Here is a 24,522-nt window from a genome sequence, read left to right as displayed (position 1 = left end):
TCAGCTGTAATGCCCCCTGCAATCCAACGCGTCTCAGCTGTAATGCCCCCTACAATCCAACGCGTCTCAGCTGTAATGCCCCCTACAATCCAACGCGTCTCAGCTGTAATGCCCCCTACAATCCAACGCGTCTCAGCTGTAATGCCCCCTACAATCCAACACGTCTCAGCTGTAATGCCCCCTACAATCCAACACATCTCAGCTGTAATGCCCCCTACAATCTGACACGTCTCCACTGTAATGCCCCCTGCAACCTAACATGTGTCAGCTGAAATACCCGCTACAATCTAACACGTGTCCACTGTAATGCCCCCTACAATCAAACACGTGTCAGCTGTAACGCCCCCTACAATCAAACACGTGTCAGCTGTAATGCCCCCTACAATCTAACAAGTGTCAGCTGTAACGCCCCCTACAATCTAACAAGTCTCAGCTGTAACGCCCCCTACAATCCAACGCGTCTCAGCTGTAATGCCCCCTACAATCCAACGCGTCTCAGCTGTAATGCCCCCTACAATCCAACGCGTCTCAGCTGTAATGCCGCCTACAATCCAACACGTCTCAGCTGTAATGCCCCCTACAATCCAACACATCTCAGCAGTAATGCCCCCTACAATCTAACACGTCTCCACTGTAATGCCCCCTGCAACCTAACGTGTCAGCTGAAATACCCGCTACAATCTAACACGTGTCCACTGTAATGCCCCCTACAATCCAACGCGTCTCAGCTGTAATGCCCCCTACAATCCAACGCGTCTCAGCTGTAATGCCCCCTACAATCCAACACGTCTCAGCTGTAACGCCCCCTACAATCCAACACGTGTCTGCTGTCATAACCCCAATACCTAACATGTACCTGCTGTAATGTCCCTTACAACTTAACATGTATTCCCTGTAATGCCCCCACAACCTAACATGTTTCCGCTTTCATACCCCTACAATCAAACACGTGTCCGTTGTAATACCCCCACAATCTAAAACTTTCTGCTGTAATGCCCCTACAATCTAACATGTCCGCTGTAATGCCCCCTACAATCTAGCACGTATCAGCTGTCATACCACCTACAAACTAATATATATTCGCTGTAATGCCCCCTACAATCTAATATATGTCTGCTGAAATATCCCCTACAATCTAATCTTTACTTCAGCCTTATTTGCCCTACAATCGAACAGATTTCAGCTATACCCTCCCCCATGATCTAACAGATCGCTGACACCCACTTTCCAGGATCAGAGACGTGGAATGGTCAATGTGGTGGGTCCACGCTGCCGCAGGTGTCTTCAGGACAAGGGGGAGACTGAAACTAACATGACCATTCCCTTCCCCCAGCCCCCAGCCCCCAAGCACCATTTCTGCACCATCTTAAATTCACTACGGATGCTGAAAATACAAAGCAATTGCAAGCTTTGAATAATCAGAGGGTCTTTGGAAAATTAATATCATCCGAGGGAAAATCTTGTCCTCGGATCTTGCCTTTGAAATGACCGCAAGCTGCCAAGGATTTCCCAATCCTTCCCCTTCCAAGGAAACATCTGCAAATGGTGAGCAAAGCTTGGAAAGACCACTTTGTGAATTAGTTACGGAAAAAAAAAAACTCCTGGGCAGATCAGCAGAGATCCCACAACCAAAAAAAAAAATCACAAAACATAGACCCGGGGCTCCAGTCCTCGAGCACGACCTGTGCACCTGTACTGAATCAAAATCGCACAAGAATTCTTCCTGTTCAGCTAAGGAGAAAGCTAAGGGCAAAAGTTGAAGGAATTCAGACTGTAATCAGGTCCAAGAATTTGTAAACTATTTTCTACATGGTCTGAGGTGTAACTGCTAGGCTTTACTCTACATCTTGGTAACAACCTTTGTAACTATTCACAGAATCTTTACTGTGTAGAAAGAGGCCATTTGGCCCATTGAGTCTGCCCTGGCTCTCTGAAAGAACATTCTATCTAGTCCCACTCCCCTGCCTTAACCCCGTAACCTTGCACATTCTGTCTTTTCAGATGGCAATCCAATTCCCTTTTGAATACTATACTATCAGATGATATTTTAAGAAAGACAAAACTCGCGTTTAAATAGCATCTTTCATGAGCGCCGGACACCCCCAAAGTGCTTTCCAACCGATTAAGTCCTTTTGAGGTCACTGTTGCAAGGAGGGAACCATGGCAGCCAACTTGCCTGCAGCAAGATCCCACAAACAGCAATGTAATAATAACAACAAATGATTTGTTTGGCGGTACTGGTTGTAGGATAAATATTGGCCTTGACACCAGGAAGAGCTCCCCATTTCCTTTTATTATACAATAGCCTTCCTATATTCCAAACCACATTTCGCTAATTGGCTATCTATGCCTCCATTGCGATCATCTTTCCACACAAGCCTTCCTGCATTTAGCCCTCAACCATTATCACTGAATATTGGTCACAAAAGTGAAACCCTGACTGAATATTTGAGCTTCCTAGCCCAGCAGAAGCCAAGGAATGCATACTGTTACATCGACTGAATCAGCATAGATCATCAACCTGGATCCTGACAGACTTGTATGGCTCAGTCCCACTATAGGCACCACAGTTATCCAGTGAGCCATCCAGGCGATAAGAGAATCCTGCCTGACAGAAAGCAAAAAGGGGTTGCAGTAAATGAAGTGTATTTTAAATACATGTATTTATTTAAATGAATACTCCAAGCTCTCTGTTCTTTCATTTTGACTGGGGCGTCATTTACTTACATGCAGGAAATCATTGCCATTCATGGTTGCCAGCAACCATTTAAGTTAAATCAATTCAAGTTAGCATAAGTGTACTTCAGCATCCGAACAGCTCTCCACAGCAGGGACTCAAAGACATGCCTGACTTTATAGCATTGTCCTGTGTACAAAGAACTGTGTTGATGGACCTATGTAGAGGGTTATCTGGATCCTTAAAACTGATGCTCTTTCATGTAGTACTTGTTGAGAGAACTGTCAATAATAAGGACACATGGCGGCTGTTTGTAAGCACATCACAAACAATAGCGTGGTAAAGCCACACTGGATAACATGCTTTTGGTCGCCTGCTGTGCAGTGAATTTTTGTCCTGCAATTTTACTGAAAACAAGACAGAAGGCACAAATGCTCACATGAACAAAACGCAGCCGTAGAATGGAGTTGTCTGCACAGAACTTTTGACTAAAAAGAACTTGCATTTATATAGTGCCTTTCACAACCTCAGGATGTTCCAAAGCCCTTTACTATCAACAATGTATTGCAGGTTGCTTCACAACAATTCAATTCCGGCTTCTCTGACGGCTAAATAGATTACAATCACACAGGGATGCTGGGACACAGATTCGCACACACATTAGAATAAGATACTGTAAGCTTATTTGTGAAGATTCCCTCTCTATTTCTAGTGAAAGTGCCAACACATTCCTTTCTGATGTCCTTACACGCAACCATGAGAGGAATTCCAATCCTATTCGGAGTTCTGGATCTCAGCCAGGGAGGTTCACTCTCGACCAGACACACCTCTTAGTGTCCAGCTCAACAGTGACATGGGCAAAGGAAATGGGGCAGGCCACATATCTGCTTGCTCTTTCAGCTGGAGAGGAGGGTGGGGGAGGAGGGGAAAGAATCCAAATTTAGCAAGACAATGGCTTTACATTAATTATACACAACAACAGGGATTGAGAAGGCACACTTGTCAGATCACCTGCATTCAAAGTACTAAAGCTTTATTCGAAATAAGAGTTTGTCCACTACAATGCATTAAACAGAAAAGCAGATTTGAGAGAAACATTCTTATAAAGAAGTGAACTCATGTACAACGCATCTCTCATGACTCATTTTCAAAAACACTGGCAAAAGGCGACACTTTGTACTTTAGGATTCCCCTCTGCCTCCCAAGAATGCAGACAGCCTTAACTCAGCGATAGTTTAACTTAATAGCGGTTTAGCCCAATATGCTGAGAATGATTTCGGCACTATTGTACGAAGGAGACTGAGATTAAATTTCTGTGGTTTTGTCCCATTTAAACTTTCAGGCGCAAGACAACAGGTTTCCACAGGAGTGAAGAAAAAGAATATCTGATCAATAATCCCTGACAAAAATGAATGTGTGAGAAAAGCAACATAATGGTGTTCTTGAAGATGAAAGTGACATCCTGATCGTGGATTTCAGAGGCAGATGACCACAGCTTTAGACTGTGAAAAAACCTGAATAGCCCATCATTTCTTTGCAGCCTTTTCATTCCCTCTGGCCTGACTGCTGGAACTCTTCATTGAACACAATAGCAACTGCACTAAATCTTTCTTCTTATGCAAATCACAGCGATCAGGCCCTCATGCTGAACAACTTTCGATGAAGCTACAGTCACACAAACCATTGGCGGTTTCACAACAAAATCAAAAATAATTGCGGTAATAAAAATTAAAATTGCCCTTTGCTTTCTACCTCCTACTTTGTTTTACTCAGCAGCCTAGTTAGCTACCTTCCAACACTACTTCATGCAAACCCCCCTCCATCACCCCCCGCACAAAGTTAATGAACATTTTCAGTGTACGTTAACAGATTCCTCCTCATGCACACAATGGGAGAACCAGTTTAATTATTTGGAAAGTGAATTGTTAGCATTACATTATATTTAGTGTTGCAAATATTAATATATTCAGTATGTTTCTCGCAAGTTGACTTTTTTTAAAATCAGTTCAGGCACAGGCTAGATAATCTCTAAGCCTTCGCTGCTTATATTACCGTGAAATCTGGATCAGGACACCGGACAATCAATTGAGTGTCTGAGAAACTATCCTTATCATACAAATGCTCCCAGGATGCCTACCAAACAACAAAAACTATACAGCCTCCCAACAACAACAACTTGCATTTTTATTGCACCTTTCACTTCATAAAAATCTCTCGCTGCTTCCCACAGGAGACAGCAGATGCCAAGCTGTAGTACAAAAGTTAGGGCAGGGAATCAAACACATGGCCAGATAAAGAGAGGTTTTGAGAAGGTTTGTTAACAGTGGGAAATGAAGTCGTAAGGGAAGCAAGGATTGGGGGAAGGTGGTGGGGGGCAGGGGTTCCTGGCAGTAAAGCTGACAGCCTGAGAGTCTGCCAGTGATGGAGGAGCGGGGGATGGGAATGCACATGTGGCTAGTTGGAGGAGTGAAGTCCTCAGCTGTAAGGCTGAAGGAGGTTACAAAGGTGAAGCCATGGGGGTGTTTGGCATCAAGGTCTGGAATTTCGTTGTGGGAGAAAGGAAATCTATTCCAATCATTGGAAATGGGGCGGGGGGGGGGTAGAAATGGGATGAGTAGGGCTGCACATAAGACAGGTTGTAGGAGTAACAGAGATTTGGACAATTTCAAGTTTGTGTATGATGGGAGCTGGCAACGAGGGGTTTGGAAAAATTAAATCTTGAGATGGGAGAAAAATATTTTTGCGGTGTTGCAAAGGCGGAAGGAAGCAAAATTGCCCCTTGCTTTCTACCTCCTACTTGGTTATTCTCAGCAGCCTAGTTAGTTACCTTTCAACATCACCCCATGCAACCCCCAACCCCCCACCCGCCCCCCCCCCCAACCACCACCCACCCACCCACCCAAACTTCCCCGCACAACATGATAGGATCTGAGATTTTGAAATTCAGCTCAGGCTTAGTTCAGCCTGAGTGAACAACTGGGAAGGGATATATGTAAGGATATTTTGGTAAGAGCTAAATATAATGGCTTTCCCTAGTTTAATTGAACAGGAATCTGTCTAATCCATAACTTGACATTAGACAAGCAGTCTCAGAAATGTGAGATAGCTGTGGGGTCAAGAATGAGGCTTCAATCTAGGAGGTCATGAAGATACATATGGAAATCCACCCCAAAACCACTGGTAATGTAACAGGGGGCAGCACCGAATAGGGACAGGGGGAGGCCATGCCTCGAGATACTCTGACGGTGACCTCGCTGGAATGGGGACTAAAGCCGCTGTTGGGAACGTGCTGATTACGGTTGGACTGGTAGAACTGGAACCAAGTGAGGATGGTTATCTAAGAGCAGGCAGTAGAAATAGGAGTGAAATAAAAACAGAAAATGCTGGAAAAGCTCAGCAGGTCTGACAGCATCTGTGGAGAGAGAAACAGAGTTAACATTTCGAGTCCATATGACTCTTCTTCAAAGAATAGGGGTGAATGGTGTGGAAGGGTTATGGAAAATAAGGAAGGAGTTGGTGGCATGATCATAGTCACAGAAGATGTTGTCAGTGACTTTGACTAGGGCAATTTTGAGGTTTTGAGCATCAGAGGTGCTGGGATTGAAAAGAATGAAAAAGGAAGTTTTAGAACAGGTGAGCAATAAGTTGGGTGGGGGTTTGTCTAATGGTATTAAAGGGGCATCACACCACTGCTTATTAAAACAGGAATGTTCACACAAACATGTCAGCAATATCTGGCACTATCCACAAACTGTCTATTTAAGCGCTCAATAATTCCATTAGTTTAGTTGGTGCACTTTCCCTTAATGGGGAATATATTTCATCAATGTTCCTTTCCATGTAAAAGTAATGAATTGAAAATCAATTTGATTATGTTATATATAAAAATTAAGAGAGAGTTTACCGAGCAATAAAAACAAACCCTTCGCATAATTTATAATCAGAGATAAAAATTCAAAATACTTAATTATGTTTAGCTCATTGAAAGAGCAGGTAGGACAGGGTTCACTCTTTAGCTTCAAAAATAATTGGTTAAGTATTTAACAATGTCTAAAGCCAGAAAGAAGTGTTCATATCAAAAACATTCCAGATTGACACTTTTGTTCAATTTTCAATGTTATGTGGATAATGTCACATAAGCACATAATGACTGTGATGAAAATATTCCGAAGCTAGTGTTAAGGGGCACTGTCATTTGCTAAATTATCCTTCAAGTTACTTCAGCAAGTATGGCAAATAGTTGTGGTATGCAACATAGTCATTTGAAGTGCCAGTTACGAAATCACTCATGGTCATTTCAGCATCGCCCGTGCTAGTGCCAGCCGCCACATCGCCTGTGCCAGTGTCAGCCGACACATCGCCTGTGCCAGTGTCAGCTACCGCATCGCCCGTGCCAGTGTCAGCTGCCACATCACCCATGCCAGTGTCAGCCGCCACGTCAACCATGCCAGTGTCAGCTGCCACATCGCCTATGCCAGTGTCAGCCGCCACGTCAACCGTGCCAGTGTCAGCCGCCACATCGCCCGTGCCAGTGTCAGCTGCCACATCGCCTGTGCCAGTGTCAGCTGCCACATCGCCTGTGCCAGTGTCAGCTGCCACATCGCCTGTGCCAGTGTCAGCTGCCACATCGCCCATGCCAGTGTCAGCTGCCACATCGCCCATGCCAGTGTCAGTGTCAGCTGCCACATCGCCCATGCCAGTGTAAGCCGCCACATCAACCACGCCAGTGCCAGCCGCCACATCGCCCATGCCAGTGTCAGCTACCACATCACTCGTGCCAGTGTCAGCCGCCACATCGCCCGTGCCAGTGTCAGCTACCACATCACTCGTGCCAGTGTCAGCCGCCACATCGCTCGTGCCAGTGTCAGCTACCACATCACTCATGCCAGTGTCAGCTACCACATCGCCAGTGCTAGTGTCAGCTACCACATTGCCAGTGCTAGTGTCAGAACATCTGTCCACCACAACAAATTTAAGCAGAATTAAAAAACCTAAAAAGTGAAAACAAAATATGTGTGGGAGTTTTCACTGTGTTGGCAGATACACAGCCTGTCGCTGGGATTTACATGGCAAATTTTGACACAGATTTCACAGAAGGCTACTTCTGAAACTGAAATCCACTGAAATGTCTCAACATATTGATAAGACACTAACTGGTGTGAAAACATAGAGCAGTTAGTGCTGTAGCTTTCTAAAATACCATTTGCATTAACTTACTAAGATTGCAGGAAGACTGCACATTCCATACTACACCATTTTTGTGTGTCACATGCACTGACAGCTTACGTTCACCTTGAAAATAGCACTGCAATACAAGCTATTTTTGCATCTCCAGCATGATACGTCAGTGCCAGAATAATTGCAGCAGATGAGCGACCAGTAGAATGCCAACCCACCAGGCACAGCGCAAGTCTGCACCAATGTAATACGTACAGGTGTGCAGTGCTTTCATGGAAATAAGTATGTGTGGGGTCTCTTTGGTTTGTCATCTTCTGCTCTGTGTGCTCATATCCCTCCCTAAACTGGTACCGATTCTGTTGTAAGTGCAGAATCAAGTGATATGTGACACACAAAAATGGTATAGTATGGAATGTGCAGTCTTCCTGCAATCTTAGTAAGTTAATGCAAATGGTATTTTAGAAAGCTACAGCACTAACTGCTCCATATTTTCACTCCAGAATCAAGTTATGTTGTTTCAAAATCACAATCAACACAGGTCACATTTGCTGTCCTACCTTATCACTGTATCATTCACTAACTTTACTTGCTATGGAATGAGTATAAGGATACTTGGGTATACATCGTGCAGGTATGCAAGCATGCCAGTGTGAAAGCTCAGCTCAAACTCTGCAGTAGTCTTCTCTGGGGGAAAATTTTCCAAAGCAACTGCACACTTAAACTACAAAACTCCACTGCAGATCTAGCAAGAGAGGTAACTAGATGACTATTTCTGGGGGACTTGCCAAGCACTACGTATGCATTATTGAAAAAAAAAACTTGAGCTCTAACGGGCCTGCAAGATAATTAAACCAATGATTCCACATGTTGAAACTGCCATTATTTAAAATGCTTCTGTGGCACTAAGAAGCATCAGTCACGCAAATTGTTTCAGATACACCATAAACTGTTTCTAAAAACACACCACAAATTGTAAACAAGAGTAAACATTGGTATCAAAGGTCATTTTCAAAACACTGATGCCTTAATGGCATTGTAAGCACTAAACTGCCATCTAATTAACCAATTTCCAATAAACTGAGTTTTTTGTTAACAAAACACAGCTGATCACTAGTAAACAACTAGTCTGGATTTACGTGTTTCATATCATCCAACTTTATAACATTTCTATTTCCAAACTGACCTAACACCACTAAAGAAACTGCATGAGAATTCCGATGGCTGTATCTGTGTATAAAGCTAATATATTTACAGTGATATTTTATTTCACTGTCAACCACAGGATGGGTGTTCACTTAAAAAGAATCTCATAATATAAATGTCATAATCCAACTCTTTAAAATGCTGTTTCACCCTTAAAAGAGCAATGCAGTCAGGAATGTATGGTTTGTAAGCCAGAATGTCCATTGCATGCACAAACACACACAAAGTATGCTTTGGAAACCAAAGATGGTATATAACCGTGCAAATTGATGCCAGTAAGAAATACAAGTTGGATTGTTTAAATAATGCAGTGTTCCCAGAATAAAAAAAAATTCTCAAGAAAAAAAGAGCTTTTATATAAATAAGCCGGTGGGTTTTCTTCCCTCCCAATGTATTTTAAAAGCAAGAGCTGTGGCAGTCTTATGTTTGTACAATTAAAGTGACTCCGTAATTGATGTGATACCAGGTCTCAAAGGACCACAAAGAATTTTAGTAATGCCTTGTGTGTATTTTAGACAGCACTGAAGGGCTGTGGCAGTTACCAATCTACCACTTGCATACATTTACCTATATGGATCGACACATTTTTATGCAAAATTACAATGATTGTTTTGAGAGTCCTCAGCTTTCACTTATGTAAAAGTCACATCTCACAGATGCCCGCACATCATCTTTTTGCTACATCCGAGGAGCACTGTCCCTTTAAGAGCAACTCCAATCTTAGTGAAGCAAAGTTGATGGTACTTGGCCTGAAATTGTTGAAGAAAAGGGACCAGATTTTATTATCAGGATGGAGGAGCGAGATAATCCAGGCAACAACACACCCGGATCGCTCAATCTTAAAGAAAACATGTAATTAAAATAGGTTTGCGCTTCTGAGCTGCGAGTGATGCCAAGGCACAGAATTAATTTCAGAGTAAGATGGAAAAAAAAAATGCATCATTAAAATAGTTTTACTCGTATAGCAAAAGAATTCCTAAGAGCTTCACAGAGAGAGAAAAAACAGCTGCCAAGCACTTTGCATCCCTAGTTAAAGAGAGGGGGTTGAGGGAAGGAGCATTACTGTAAAAGTTGGTCTCTGAAACAACATCCAAACGCAGGACCCCTTTAAAAAGGACAGAAATATGACACATTTACCAGGGCCTGAGATACAAATCCCATGCAAAACAGCCGTCCGGGGCGGGGGGGGGGGGGGGGGGGGGAGACTCTTCATAGGCTCGGCTGACAATGACAGTAAAAAGTTGCTAAACTGGCCAGTCCAACTCTTCCCCCAGCCCCCAAAACACACACACACACCCCACCCCCGCAGTCTCTGGAGTAGGGGAGAGGGGACACACACATACCCTCAGTCTCTGGAGTGGGAGAAAGCGGACACACACACATACATACATACATACACACACACACACATACCCGCAGTCTGTGGAGTAGGGCAGAGGACACACACACACACCCTCAGTCTCTGGAGTGGGGGAGAGGGGACACACAAACATACATACATATACACACACACATACCCAGTCTCTGGAGTAGGGGAGAGGACACACACACACACCCTCAGTCTCTGGAGTGGGGGAGAGGGGACACACACACATACATACATACACACACACACACACATACCCGCAGTCTGTGGAGTAGGGCAGAGGACACACACACACACCCTCAGTCTCTGGAGTGGGGGAGAGGGGACACACACACATACATACATATACACACACACATACCCAGTCTCTGGAGTAGGGGAGAGGACACACACACACACCCTCAGTCTCTGGAGTGGGGGAGAGGGGACACACACACATACATACATATACACACACACATACCCACAGTCTCTGGAGTAGGGGAGAGGACACACACACACACCCTCAGTCTCTGGAGTGGGGGGAGAGTGGACACACAAACATACATATACACACACACATAGCCACAGTCTCTGGAGTAGGGGAGAGGACACACACATGCACCCTCAGTCTCTGGAGTGGGGGAGAGGGAGGACACACACACACACCCGCAGTCTCTGGAGTAGGGGAGAGGGGACAGACACACACCCACCCGTAGTCTCTGGAGTGGGGGAGAGGGGATACACACACACCCACCCGTAGTCTTTGGAGTGGGGGAGAGGGGATACACACACACCCACCCGTAGTCTCTGGAGTGGGGGAGAGGGGACACACATACACCCACCTGCAGTCTCTGGAGTGGGGGAGAGGGGACACACACACATCCACCCGTAGTCTCTGGAGTGGGGGAGAGGGGACACACACACACACCCGGAGTCTCTGGAGTGGGGGAGAGGGGACACACACATATACACACACACACACACACACAGAGACTTCCCCGATCCCCTTTAACTCCTTAATGAGACTGGCGCCCGACACTCAACAAAATATTCATCAAAAATGGGATCAGGTTGCAAAGAGCAAAAAAAACATTTTTGAAATTCCATAAAAGGTAAAGTGGGACAAAAGGCGGCTGGAGTTGGAAAGGGAAAGGAGAGGGGAAAAAAACAGGACAACAACGAGCGATGGGCTTTGCAGCAAAACTGTTTTGGAAACTTTCGAGGCTGCCTTCTGTTTTAAAGTCCCAGTTTGTTGTGAATCACAATTCCTCTTAGCATACACCCCAACCAGACAACAACGCTAAAGTTTTGAAAAGAGTATAAAGTTAAGGTGCCTTATGGTGACTACAGTAAACACAGGCAGGTACCAACTCATTGTATCTTTAAAACATGAGGAGGGGGGAAAAAGACAAAAACGTTACCTGTTTGTACTGAAGATTTTGTTTTGGTTATCTGATCCGTGTGCTTGACCGAAAGGCTTCAAACTGGAAGAAATAACTATGTCAAAACAAAAAAAAAACTTAACATATAAAAGGTTTTTCTTTCACTCCAAAAAAAAAACTTATGGAACCGTTATCATCAAAAGGTGCTGCTATAACCAAAAACAAAAATCCACACGTTAAAAAAAAGTAAAGCTCCCAAAAAGATCTGAAGTACAGCGAAGAGATCCAGGAGCCAGACTCTGTGTGTGTGTGTGTGTGTGTGTGTATAATTTTTTTTTAAAAAAAGGAATGAATTCAGTCGCAGAGTTTGACGAGTTGGGACCGCTGCTGGCGTGTCTGTGTCGTGATTCCTCAGACAAGATACACGCGCAAAAAAAAACTTTCCCCTCTCGCCTTAGCACGCAGAGGGAGGGAGGGAGGGGAGAGGGCAATTAACTAAACTTTTTCTCTCTCTCTCTCTCTCTCTCTCTCTTCCTCCCCTTACCTCACCAGTCCACAGCTTTGAGCTCCAGAGCAAAAAAAAAGGCAGTCACTGAATTACTTCTGCCTGTCCCCCTCCCCTCTCCTCTCTCTCTCTCTCTGATCTGAGTCTCCCCTGGTGAGTCCCAACCATTTGTTACTCGGAGCACTTTGTTGCCAAAGACGTACATTCAAGGAACCGCGATACGGCAAAGGTTTTCTCAAACTACTTTCTTGTTTTAAAAAAAAAATCTCGCCCTTTTCCTATATCTCTGCGCCCTCATGTCAAACTTGCCTTTCGTTTTATTTTTTTTTAACTTTGTCTTTCCTACACACTTTTTATATTTTGTTGGAATGCTGACCGAAATAAGTCTTCCGTAAACTTGTATTTTGTAATCTGAGGCAGCGAGCAGTGCAATTGTCTCATTTTAAATAATGTTTCGCTGTATTTCATGCTGTTTAGGAGGAATGTGTTATTGTGCTCTGGCCTCGACACATCTGGCGGTGAATTGCAATAAATCATCACAATTATCTTATCCCACGTGTTTTTGTTAATTGGGAAGGGGTGAAAATTGTTTATTTTCGACTTATTGATATTTTTTATTGTCCGACTACATGTGAAACCTGGATTGTGTCTTTGCAGCTCTTGTAGTAGTTTTGAGTGCTGACTGAATTTTTTGAGAAGTGATCGCCCTCTTTTTGTGCTTTGCTGACCTCTGCTGGCCACACAATCAGATCCCTGATCTACAATCTGCATTAAGGATGGCAGTGGCGCCCTCCCCAGTTACCTGCTGGTTAATCCACCAGCATCCTTCTATCTGGAGGCACATAGAATGGGTTGCCCGAGTGGGTATCAGAAGGTGCACCTAGTGAGATTCAAGAACCTAATGTGGTGCCCAGCTGACCAGCCCTCAACCGTTTGCTTTACCACAGTAGGTGCCCAGTTTGCATTTAATAAGCAAGGTTAAAATGGTTTCCGCCACAGTACAGTAACATGTCCCATTGCAAATTATGATACAATTAGTGGATTTTCATACCTCAGAGTACACTGTCAACAAAACCCAAACCTGCAACATTATTTACCTCATCATAATCAAATTTATTCAAAATTAGAGTTTTTCAAATTAAATCTCTTGTAGCAACTGCTTTTTTTCAACAGCAATGATTGCTATTATGTAGGTAAGTATGTAGAATTACCTAGAATTTACAGCACAGAAAAAGGCCATTTGGCCCAACAAGTCTTAGTCTGTGTTAATGCTCCACATGAACCCTCTTACTTTATCTAACCCTTATGCATAGAACCTTATTCTTTTCACTGCCACATATTTAACTTGCTTGCCTTAAAGGTATATATGCTATTAGCCTCAGCTATTTCATATGGTAGTAAGTTCCAAATCCTAAACAATCCGTCTCTCTGGCATTCCTTATTGGATTTATCTTATATTGATAGCTGCTATAGTTTTGGATTTACCCACAGTGGAAATATCTTTATGTCTACCCTCTCAAACCCTTTCATAATTATAAAGGCCTCTATTAGTTCACGCATCAGCCGTCTCTTTTCGAGAGGAAAGAATTCCAAGCCTCTTCAATCTTTCCTGAACAGAAGAACTTGCGGACAGGATCTTATTTGAAGGACAACGCCTATCAACATAATACTGCACTGAAGTATCAGCGTAGAGTATATGCTCATGTTCTAGCATGGGGTGAAAACCCATAACTTTTCGACCCAGAGTGTGGAACCTTGCCAACTGACTAATAAGTTACAGTCATGTGCTCAGAGCTCAAATCATAAAACAACCATTATCGTATATTAGCATATCAAATCTTATCTCAATACAATCATATCCTGACTCTTTATATAATTATACAGTATGCATACACTAATGGCTCAAATGAAAATATTTCATAATCATATATAAGCTATGAATCATTTTTAATAAATTGAAGCTGTAGTTTAATTACATGCCAACCCCTCAAATTCATGTTACACAATTCAACATATACACAATTAAAGTAATATGTTATGTTTAAAATTAACTAAAGCAATCATGCATGAATATCATTAAACTACACTATAATCATACTGAATGATAGCAGTATCTTGTCATGTGATTCGATATTCAGGCAATTAAAAAGACCTGCAAACAGTTCTGTTATTAAGGGTACTGACATGACTAATGTCCTATGACCAATTTAAAGTGGTTGTCCTGTTCTGGCAGTGAGGGAACGCTTGGCCCACATGTTATGATCGGTTACTATTTCTTTTAAAGCTTAAACACAGCATTTATTGCCGATTCTTAATTGCCTTGGGTGAATCATTCTTGCTATGGTCCATCAGGTGAATGTACTCCCACAGTTCTGTCAGATTGACCCAGCGACGATGAAAGAGTGACCCTGCATTTGCAAGACAGGATGATGTGTGACTTGGGACGGAGCTTGAAGACGGTGGCGTTCCCATGAGCTGGCTCCCCTCTTCCTTCTAGGTGGTGGAGGTTGTGGGTTTGTGAAATGATGTTGAAATTACTTTAGTGAGTTGCTGCAGCGCATCTTGAAGTCCCCCCATAATACCGTTATATGCTGCCCGGTGTGTCAGTGGTGAAGGGAGTGAATCTTGAACGTGGTGGATCGGGTGCCAATCAAGCGCGCCGCTTTGTCTTGGATGGTGTCAAGCTTCTTGAGTTTTGTTGGAGCTGCACTCACCCAGGCAAGTAGAGAGTATTCCATCACACTCTTGACTTGTGCCTTGTAGATGGTGGAAAAGCTTTGGAGAGTCAGAAGTGAGCTACCATAAACTATTCAGCCTCTGACCTGCTCTTGTAACCACAGTATTTAGGTGGCTAGCCCAATTACATTCTGATCAATGGTGTTTCTCAAGATGCTGACGATGTGGGATTTATTGATGGTAAATATATCACATATTGGCTGATTATAAGATTGTAAGCTGTGCATACACACATTCTGAGCACACTGTATTATGATATCAGACAAACCAATAGTGGCATTTAAGACATTTAGAATTAAATAAATTCTTGAAGAGGAAACATATTAGGTTCATGGGGAAAACATGGGAAATAGTAAGTTCCAGATCAGTTCCAGATGGAATTAGATGGCCACATAAATGGTAGACATCTGCACTGAACATTTTATGATTCTAAGTCAATTTTTTACAGGTATCTGATGATTATCCAATATTAAGCTGAAGGCAGTTTTTACATTTTAAAAGGATTTTATTCTTTGGAATTCTCTATCTAGACAGCTATGGAGACCGAGTCACGGAATATATTCAAGACTGAGATGGACAGATTCTGGAACAGGTTCGGTAGCACCAGTATAGACCGAGCTGGCCAAATCCTAAAAGACATAGCTGCTAGACTGGGTCTGCGGCGGGTGGCGAGAGAACCAATAAGAGGGAAAAACACACTTGACCTCAACCTCAGCAACCTGCCTGCCACAGATGCATCTGTCCATGATGGTATTGGTAGGAGTGACCACTGCACAGTCATTGTGGAGACGAAGTCCCATCTTCACATTGAGCGTACCCTCCATCATGTTCTGTGGCACTACTACCCTGCTAAATGGGATAGATTTCGAACAGATCTAGCAACTCAAAACTGGGCATCCATGAAGCACTGTGGCCCATCAGCAGCAGCAGAATTGTACTCAGCCACAATCCATAACCTCATGGCCCGGCATATCCCCTACTCTACCATTACCACCAAGTCAGAGGATCAAACTTGTTCAATGAAGAGTGCAGGAGAGCATGCCAGGAGCAGCACCAGGCACACCTAAAACTGAGTTATTAACCTGGTGAAGCTACAACTCAGGGCTACTGGCTTGTCAAACAGCATAAGAAGCAAGTGATAGACGGAGCTAAACAATTCCACAACCAACGGATCAGAACTAAGTCCTGCCACATCCAATAATGGTGGTGGACAATTAAATTAAATTAAACTAATTAAAGGAGGAGGCTCCACAAATATCCCCATCCTCATTGATGGAGGAGCCTAGCACAGCAGTGCAAAAGATAAGGCTGAAGCATTGGCAACAATCTTCAGCCAGAAGTGCTGAGGGGATGATCCATCTTGGCCTCCACCAGAGGTCCCCAGCATCACAGATGCCAGTCTTCAGCCAGTTTGATTCACTCCATGTAATATCAAGAAATGGCTGAAGGGACTGGATATTACAAAGGCTATGGACTCTGACAATATTTTGGCAATAGTACTGAAGACTTGTACTCCAGAACTTGCTGCACCCCTAGCCAAGCTACAACACTGGCATCTACCCAGCAATGTGGAAAATTGCACAGTATGTCCTGTAAACAAAAAGGACAAACCCAACCCGGCCAATTACCACCCCATCAGTCTACTCTCGATCACCAGTAAAGTGACGGAAGGGGTCATCAACAGTCCTGTCAAGCGGCACTTGCTTAGCAATAACCTGCTCATTGATGCTCAGTTTGGGTTCCACCAGGATTAATCAACTTCTGATCTCATTACAGCCTTGATTCAAACATGGACAAAAGAGCTGAACACCAGAGGTGAGGCGAGAGTGACTGCCTTGACATCAAGGCAGCATTTTACTGAGTGTGGCATCAAGGAGCCCTGGAAAAACTGGAGTCATTAGAATCAGGAGTAAACTATCCGCTGGTTGGCGTCATACCTAGCACAAAGGAAGATGGGTGTGGTTGTTGGAGGTCAATCATCTCAGTTCCAGCACATCACTGCAGGAGTTCCACAGGGTAATGTCCTCAGTCCAACAATCTTCAGCTGCTTCATCAATGACCTTCCTTCAATCAAAAGGTCAGAAGTGGGGATGTTCGCTGATGATTGCACAATGTTCAGCACCATATGTGATTCCTCAGATACTGAAGCAGTCAATGTCCAAATGCAGCAAGACCCAGACAATTTCCAGGCTTGAGCTAACAAGTGACAAGTAGCATTCATGCCACACAAGGTGCCAGGCAATGACCATGTCCAACAAGAGGGAATCTAATCATCACTCTTTGACAATCAATGGCATTACTATTGCTGAATCCTTCACTATTAACATCTTAGGGGTTACCATTGATCAGAAACTGAACCTGACCAGCCATATAACTACTGTGGCTCCAAGTGCTGGTCAGAGGCTAAGAATCCTGCAGCGAATAACTCATCTCCTGATTCCACAAAGCCTGTCCACCATCTTCGAAGAACAAGTCAGGAGTGTGATGGAATACTCTCAACTTGCCTGAATGAGTGCAACTCCAACAACACTCAAGAAGCTTGACATCCAGGTCAAAGCAGCCCGCTTGATTGGCACCCCTTCCACAAATATTCGCTCCCTTCACCATTGACGCACAGTGGCAGCAGTATGTACCATCTACAAGATGTACTGCAGAAACTCACTGAGGCTCCATAGGCAGCACCTTCCAAATTCACAACTGTTACCATCTAGAAGGACAATGGCAGCAGATACATGGCAACACCACCAACTAGAAGTTCCCCTCTAAACTATTCACTAATCTGACGTGGAAATATATCGCCTTTCCTTAATTGACACTGGGTCAAAATCCTGAAACTGCCTTCCTAACTGCACTGTGGGTGTACCTACACCACAGGGACTGTTGTGGTTCAAGAAGGCAGCTCACCCCCACCTTCTCAGAATCACAGAATCACAGAATCACAGTGCAGAAGAGGACCTTTGGCCCATCAAGTCTGCACCGACACGTGAGAAACACCTGACCTACCTACCTAATCCCATTTACCAGCACTTGGCCCATAGCCTTGAATGTTATGACATGCCAAGTGCTCATCCAGGTACTTTTTAAAGGATGTGAGGCAACCTGCCTCCACTACCCTCCCAGGAAGCACATTCCAAACCGTCACCACCCTCTGGGTAAAAAGGTTTTTCCTCACATCTCCCCTAAACCTCCTGCCCCTCACCTTGAACTTATGTCCCCTCGTGACTGACCCTTCAACTAAGGGGAACAGCTGCTCCCTACCCACCCTGTCCATGCCCCTCATAATCTTGTACACCTCGATCAGGTCACAGACTTCCCTGCTCCAACGAAAACAACCCAAGTCTATCCAATCTCTACTCATAACTTAAATGTTTCATCCCAGGCAACGTTCTGGTGAATCTCCTCTGCACCCCCTCCAGTGCAATCACATCCTTCCTATAATGTGATGACCAGTACTCCAGCTGTGGCCTCACCAAGGTTCTCTACAACTCCAACATGACCTCCCTATTTTTGTAATCTATGCCTCCTCAAGGCCAACTAGAGATGGGTAATAATTGCTGGCCTAGCCAGCGAAGCCCACATCCTGTAAATGAATTTTAAAAAGTGGATTTGAGGCCAAGATCAGATTAGCCATGATCTTATTGAATGGCAGAGCAGGTTCGAGGGCCTTGTGATCTACTCCTACTCCTATTTCTTACATTTCATAACTGGGTAAGATTATACAATTCTTAAGTTTATATATTGTCTTGCCGAATTGTGCAATGGATTTTAAAATAAATTTAAGACAAGTAGGGATTGTTTGTAATACATCTTTCCCAATTGAAGTCACAAGGGATGAAAATGGGGAGGGATGTAAAATGGGAACTGATTTGACATTGTCCCTTTCACACTATTGCTCAAAATCAAAATGACCTGCATACTGTCCAAGAACTAATTTAAATACTGGCAGTATTTCAACATGTTCCATTTGCAGCTTTTAACAATATTTTCTTCAGCATTTTTCAAATGGTCATGCTAACCATTCCTCAGCCTGCAAGTTGGCCTTTGCCAAATGCGTTCTTGATTTTCCTTGGGTGTTCTCTGTAACTACAGCACAAGTTCAGTGCAAACCCTATTTATGCATCTCCCTCAGACTTTGATTGCTCTTCTGCCAAGGTGATAGCAGTTAACTGGGAGAATCCACAAGAAATTCCTGGCGAGTACCTTCTGGAGCAAATTTCCCTATTACTCTGTGGGAAAACACCATGGGCTTAAATTTTCTGACTTTATTGCTGGCAGGGAGCCTCGTCATCCTGGAACATATGTTGGAAATTCAGGAGCTCATAATCACTAATACATTGGGTACTAGGAACTCTCTGTTAGTCCTGAGCATCCAGTGCATCAGAAGTAACAGAATGAAGTTAATGGATTTCTTTGTGATTCCATGACCTATGCAATTGTTGTTTGAACAATTCATTGCACAGATACATAAAGATAAGATTTGACTAGTGACAAAAGCCCTTTTCAATGACAGCATAGAGTAGGCCACATAACCACTCCCACCATCCTAACCACTTCCCCACATGCACCCTGACTGGCACCAAATACACTGCAAGAGGTCTCACGGAGAAATTCTGCTATCATTTCAACAGGGCTACTTAACAGAGGTCAAGGGCAAGTTTTTAACATTCAAATGACTCCAAGGCAAGAGATCAGCTCAGGTCAAGGGTCCCACCTTGTTGAGTGAATTCAGTAGCAACAACAACTTATATTTATCTAGCATCTTTAACATAACACATAAAAGTATGTTAGGGCAGATGACCAAAAGCTTGGCCAGAGTGGTAGATCTTAAGGAATATCTAAAAGGTGGAAAGAGACGGAGAGAGGCAGACAAGTTTAGGGAAGGAATTCCAGGGCTAAGGGCCTCAACAGCTAATGGTGTGGCCAGCAATGGGGGAACAATTAAAATCAGGGATGCACAATAGGCCAGAATTGGAGGAGTGCAGATATCTCAAAGGGTTGTGCAGCTGGAGGAGATTACAGAGGGAGGGAGGGGATTTGAAAACAAGGATGAGAATTTTAAAATCAAGTTGTTGCCTAACTGAAAGCAAATGTAAGTCAGCGAGCACAGAACTGAGAGGTGTCCGGGACTTGGTGCAAATAAAGACATGGACAGCAGAATTTTTGATGAACTCAAGTTTACGGAGGGTAGTATGTGGAAGACTAGTCAGGAGTGCATCAGAATAGTCACGTCTGGAGGTAACAAAGGCACATATGAGGGGATTTCAGCTGCAGATGAGCTGAGACAGGGGCAGAGTTGGGCAGTCTTAGCGATGGCACGGGTGATTCAGAGATGAACTCATTCTTCAGATGTGGAAAATTTAGGCTCAGCTTTTCAACATTTAACAGTGCAGTTTCCCCCTTCAGTCTTTTTTGATCAAACCTGCATGTTTTCCTCTCTTCCCTTATTTTCTCCTTTATTCGCTTTCTTTCGAAATTTTCACTTTATCTTTTTTATTTAACGATGCCTTTCTTCCCTTGCACAGCTTCTCTTTTATGCCAGTTTCTGCTTTTTATTTCCCTTTCTATATTTGTCTTTCCTTCTGCACTGTTTTGTCGGTTGCTCCATACCTGCTCCTTCTTCCGGTTTTGATTGAACAAAAAAAAAACAAGAGATGCTGAAGCCCAGAAAGTAAAGAAAAACAAAACAGCTTCAGGCCTGCACCAGGCCCTCCTAGCAACTGTCAAAACAAATAAAAATGAAAAATTATCTATTTTCAAAATGTTACAACTACATGGCAGCCAAAGTGGATGCTTCTGTGTTAATGCTTTGACTGGGAATGCTCATATTTCATACTTTACAAGTGTGGTCGTGCCATTCTGTGTTACCTCATCCCCTAACTAGGGCGGAGACTGTATGGATTTTATGAACAGATGTCAGAGGAGCTTCTGCCTCCAGGAACCTGTTGGCTAAAAAACATAAATATTTCAACCTGGGAGTCCAATTTCGGTGAAAAGAAAACACCATTTTATTTATTAAATGAAGACATAACCAGTTCTAGTAAAACAAATGGCTAATCTCTGTGTAGGATATCCAGCATAATGTGAATGTAGTGGCGTGCACAAATATCAAATCATAGTGCGTTGTAGTAAGATTCTTACATCTAATAGCATGGTACAGAAATTATAGATTCAATGCTGTTAGTTAGCTTACTCTTGCAACTTTAGGTTTTAAACTTTTTGTGTGGAAAGTTGCTGACAGAGAGAAGCTGATAGCATCGCAGCGAGGGAAACCAGGGATCTGGGACCTCAGTGAACGGGGCAAGTAATTGGGTTTCTCCTTAACCAATCAGAAATTTAAATGGACCAGCCAAATAAATGCAATGGCTACAGGAGCAGGTCAGAGGCTGTTAAAAAAAAATTATTCATGAGATGTGGGTGTTGCTGGCTAGGTCAGCATTTATTGCCCATCCCTAATTGCTCTTCAGAGGGCATTTAAGAGTCAACCACATTGCTGTGGGTCTGGAGTCACATGTAGGCCAGACCAGGTAAGGACGGTAGATTTCCTTCCCTAAAGTATTCTGCAGTGGTGCACTAATCATTTTATACATATACATATGATAAATGCAGATTGATGTGTTGGAACCAAAATGCTAATTCTGGATGGCATTAATTTGATAGATGTAGAGTAAAGGGTTAACATCAGAAGCATACTTTGTTGATGAAATGACAATTAACATCACAAGACTGAGTGACAGAGATCTGGAGGGAGAAGAAGTTCCAACTATGTGCAGGATTCCCAATATGTACATAGTAGCTGTCAATAGAGTGTAATGGTTTTAATAAACTACAGTCTCAAACAGCTTACTTTGAGACAATATACAAGCCCTAAAGAACCCTGTCTAGACCCTGAACACATGACGAAACATGGTGACAGCAGACCAGCAAGTAAAAGACTCGGGAAAATGTTAAGAAAAAGCTACACACCTGGCAAGTCAAGGGATTCCTGAAAGAAGGATGAAAGGAACAGATTTGAGACTCACCAAAAAGTTGGAGAATCACGGATGCAGTATATTTAAGCTGAGACACAGACCCAGACCCAAATCAACAAGTAGCACCAGTGATGCAGCCACTATTCCAGTGCTCAGCAGTACCTTGGAATCCACATTATGACTCCCAGAATCATTTCGGAGCATTGAAGGCTTACAACAGGCCCAGAACTGGGACAACCGGAGAAAGAGGTTCACAAGATATAGAACTGCTTCTGGCTTACACAACAAAAATCAAAAATACAGGCCAGTACATTACTTTATGCAGTTGGACCTATTGCTGATGACATCAGCAAGGCAGGGAGTTGATGAGACTTCAAGTTATGAAGAAGTCCTGATTGCATTTGATTCGTATTTCAGCATCTGCAGAAACTTAATTATAGGAAGGAAAAAAATTTACAAGAGAAAGCAAAGACCAGGTGAAAGCATGGATTTATTCATTAAAATCTATAGAGGCTGACAGGGAACTGTGAATATGGAACCTTATATCATATGGATCATATGATCATATATAATGCTTAAGGGATGAATTGATTCATGACAGAATCATAGTAGGGGTCCTAGATGAAGCATTATTAGATCTCTTACAGACAAGAGAGGATTTAACATTAGTTAAGGCAATACAAATTGTGAGGAAAACTGAGCTTAGAAAGCAAATCAGGCGTTTGTTCTCGGAGAAGGTGAGATCTTTTGGAGAAGATCAAGTGAGACCATTCAGTCTGTAGGCCACAAGGGATTAAGTGTGCCAAAGCCTAAGCCCATTAAAACGGGGAAAATTGCACCAACTACCATCTTGCAATGTTTTAGGTGAGGCAGGAACAAACCACACAAGCAAGACGAATGATCAGCAGGGGGGGGGAGCAGAGTGCCACAACTGTGGAAAAATAGGCAACTTCAAAACTGCTGATCTCTTGCAAGTGCTGACAACCTGCAAAAAGAGGGAAAAAATGTTAACGCAGACCTGCGAGGATGGAAGAATTACAGAAAAAGGAAGCAACCTTCCTAATGGAGGCAAATGATACTGAAAACGAATATGGGAATATTAAACTTGAAGTAGAAGGAGACCCCACAGAGTTAAATTAGACACAGGGTTTCTGTTTTATCAGACAAAGTAAAATGGCTCCAGCAGATTACATTGCAACCCTCATTTATCAAATTACAGGGTCCTGATGGGACAACTTTAAAAGTCAAAGGCTAACTCATGGCAAAGTTGAAGTATTGTGCGCAGTTTTAGTCTCCTTATCTAAGAAAGGATATACTTGCCACAGAGGGAGTGCGGTGAAGGTTCACCAGACTGATTCCTGGGATGGCAGGGCTGTCGTATGAGGAGAGATTGGGTCAACTGGGCCTCTGTTCACTGGAGTTTAGAAGAATGAGAGGGGATCTCATTGAAACGTATAAAATTCTGACAGGGCTGAACAGACTAGTTGCAGGGATGATGTCTTCCCTAGCTTGGAGGTCTAGAACAAGGGGTCACAGTCTCAGGAAATGGGTAGTACATTTAGGAGTGAGATGAGGAGAAATTTCTTCACTCAGAGGGTGCTGAACCTGTGGAATTCTCTACCACAGGAAGCTGTGGAGGCCAAGTCACTGAATATATGTAAGAAGGAAATAGATAGATTTTGAGTCACTAAAGGTGATAAGGATTATGGGGAGAGAACAGGAGTATGGTGTTGAGATAGAGGATCAGCCATGATCATATTGAATGGTGGAGCAGGCTCAAGGGGCCAAATGGCCTACTCCTGCTCCTACTTTCTATGAGGAGAAACTTCTCCCTGTCGGGCGGGCCAGTCAGGAGCGGGTGCAGGCAGGTGCGGAGCTGATCGCCGCCCGTGATTGACTCTGCGCTGCCATTTTACGTGGGTGGGCCAATTAAGGCCCATCCAGCGTGATGCATGGTCAGTAGCACTCAGCGCTACCTGTATGGGCAGGGGGGTGGGGAGGAGGGAGGGTCGGAGCCTGCACTCTTTCACACATGCGCACAAAAGAGCGCAGGAACCTCCCTGAGGCACGGAGCTCCCTCAGGGAGATTAAGAAAATATTGAGAATTTTTAATAGAGAAAGTTAAAAACTATTTACAGTTGTCCCCTCATGTGACACTGTCACACGAGCTGAGACATGTTCATGGAATGTGGAAAAGTTATTAATTTATTCAATAAAACCTTCAGGAAAACTCATCCCGCTCGTGGATGGGGGTTCCTGAAAAATGCGAAGGCCGCTTGGACTCTTCACCTGCCCGCCAACCTTAAGGATTGCAGCATTGATAATGACTTCAATTGGTTTTTTATTGGCCTTAGGCCTTTGACAGTGCGGCGGGCACACAGCCACCTCTGGCACATGCCCGACGTCACCGCACATCACTTTATGCATCGCTCTGCCAGGCCCTCCCCCACATGCCAACATGAAAATTCTCTCCTATGTCTCTATAAAGATGGAGAAATCTTCAAACCTCTCTGCGCCATTCAAAA

The 24,522-nt window shown here is 43.5% G+C and overlaps 1 protein-coding gene across 7 annotated transcripts in view; it reads right to left on the bottom strand.

Annotated features, from left to right (window-relative positions):
• The window catches only part of gli2a (GLI family zinc finger 2a), a 357,210-nt gene extending 336,743 nt beyond the window's left edge, over nt 1-20,467 (bottom strand). For 3 of the 7 annotated variants that reach the window (XM_041200502.1, XM_041200506.1, XM_041200504.1), the window contains exon 1: nt 11,828-12,234. The gene's annotated coding sequence lies outside the window, so the exon portion shown is untranslated. Of the gene's footprint in view, nt 1-2,521; nt 2,609-11,827; nt 12,235-12,332; nt 12,352-12,669; nt 12,691-20,448 lie in introns of those variants that run through there. The other 4 variants (XM_041200500.1, XM_041200501.1, XM_041200499.1 and 1 more) reach the window with 4 other exon arrangements.
• Between the last annotated feature and the right edge of the window lie 4,055 nt (nt 20,468-24,522).

The sequence above is a fragment of the Carcharodon carcharias genome, chromosome 12 (genome assembly GCF_017639515.1).
Source record: "Carcharodon carcharias isolate sCarCar2 chromosome 12, sCarCar2.pri, whole genome shotgun sequence".
In the NCBI taxonomy this organism is placed as follows: Eukaryota; Metazoa; Chordata; class Chondrichthyes; order Lamniformes; family Lamnidae; genus Carcharodon; species Carcharodon carcharias.
The sequence above is the reverse complement of the archived record's forward strand: the minus strand, read 5'-3'. Positions and strand labels throughout refer to the sequence as shown.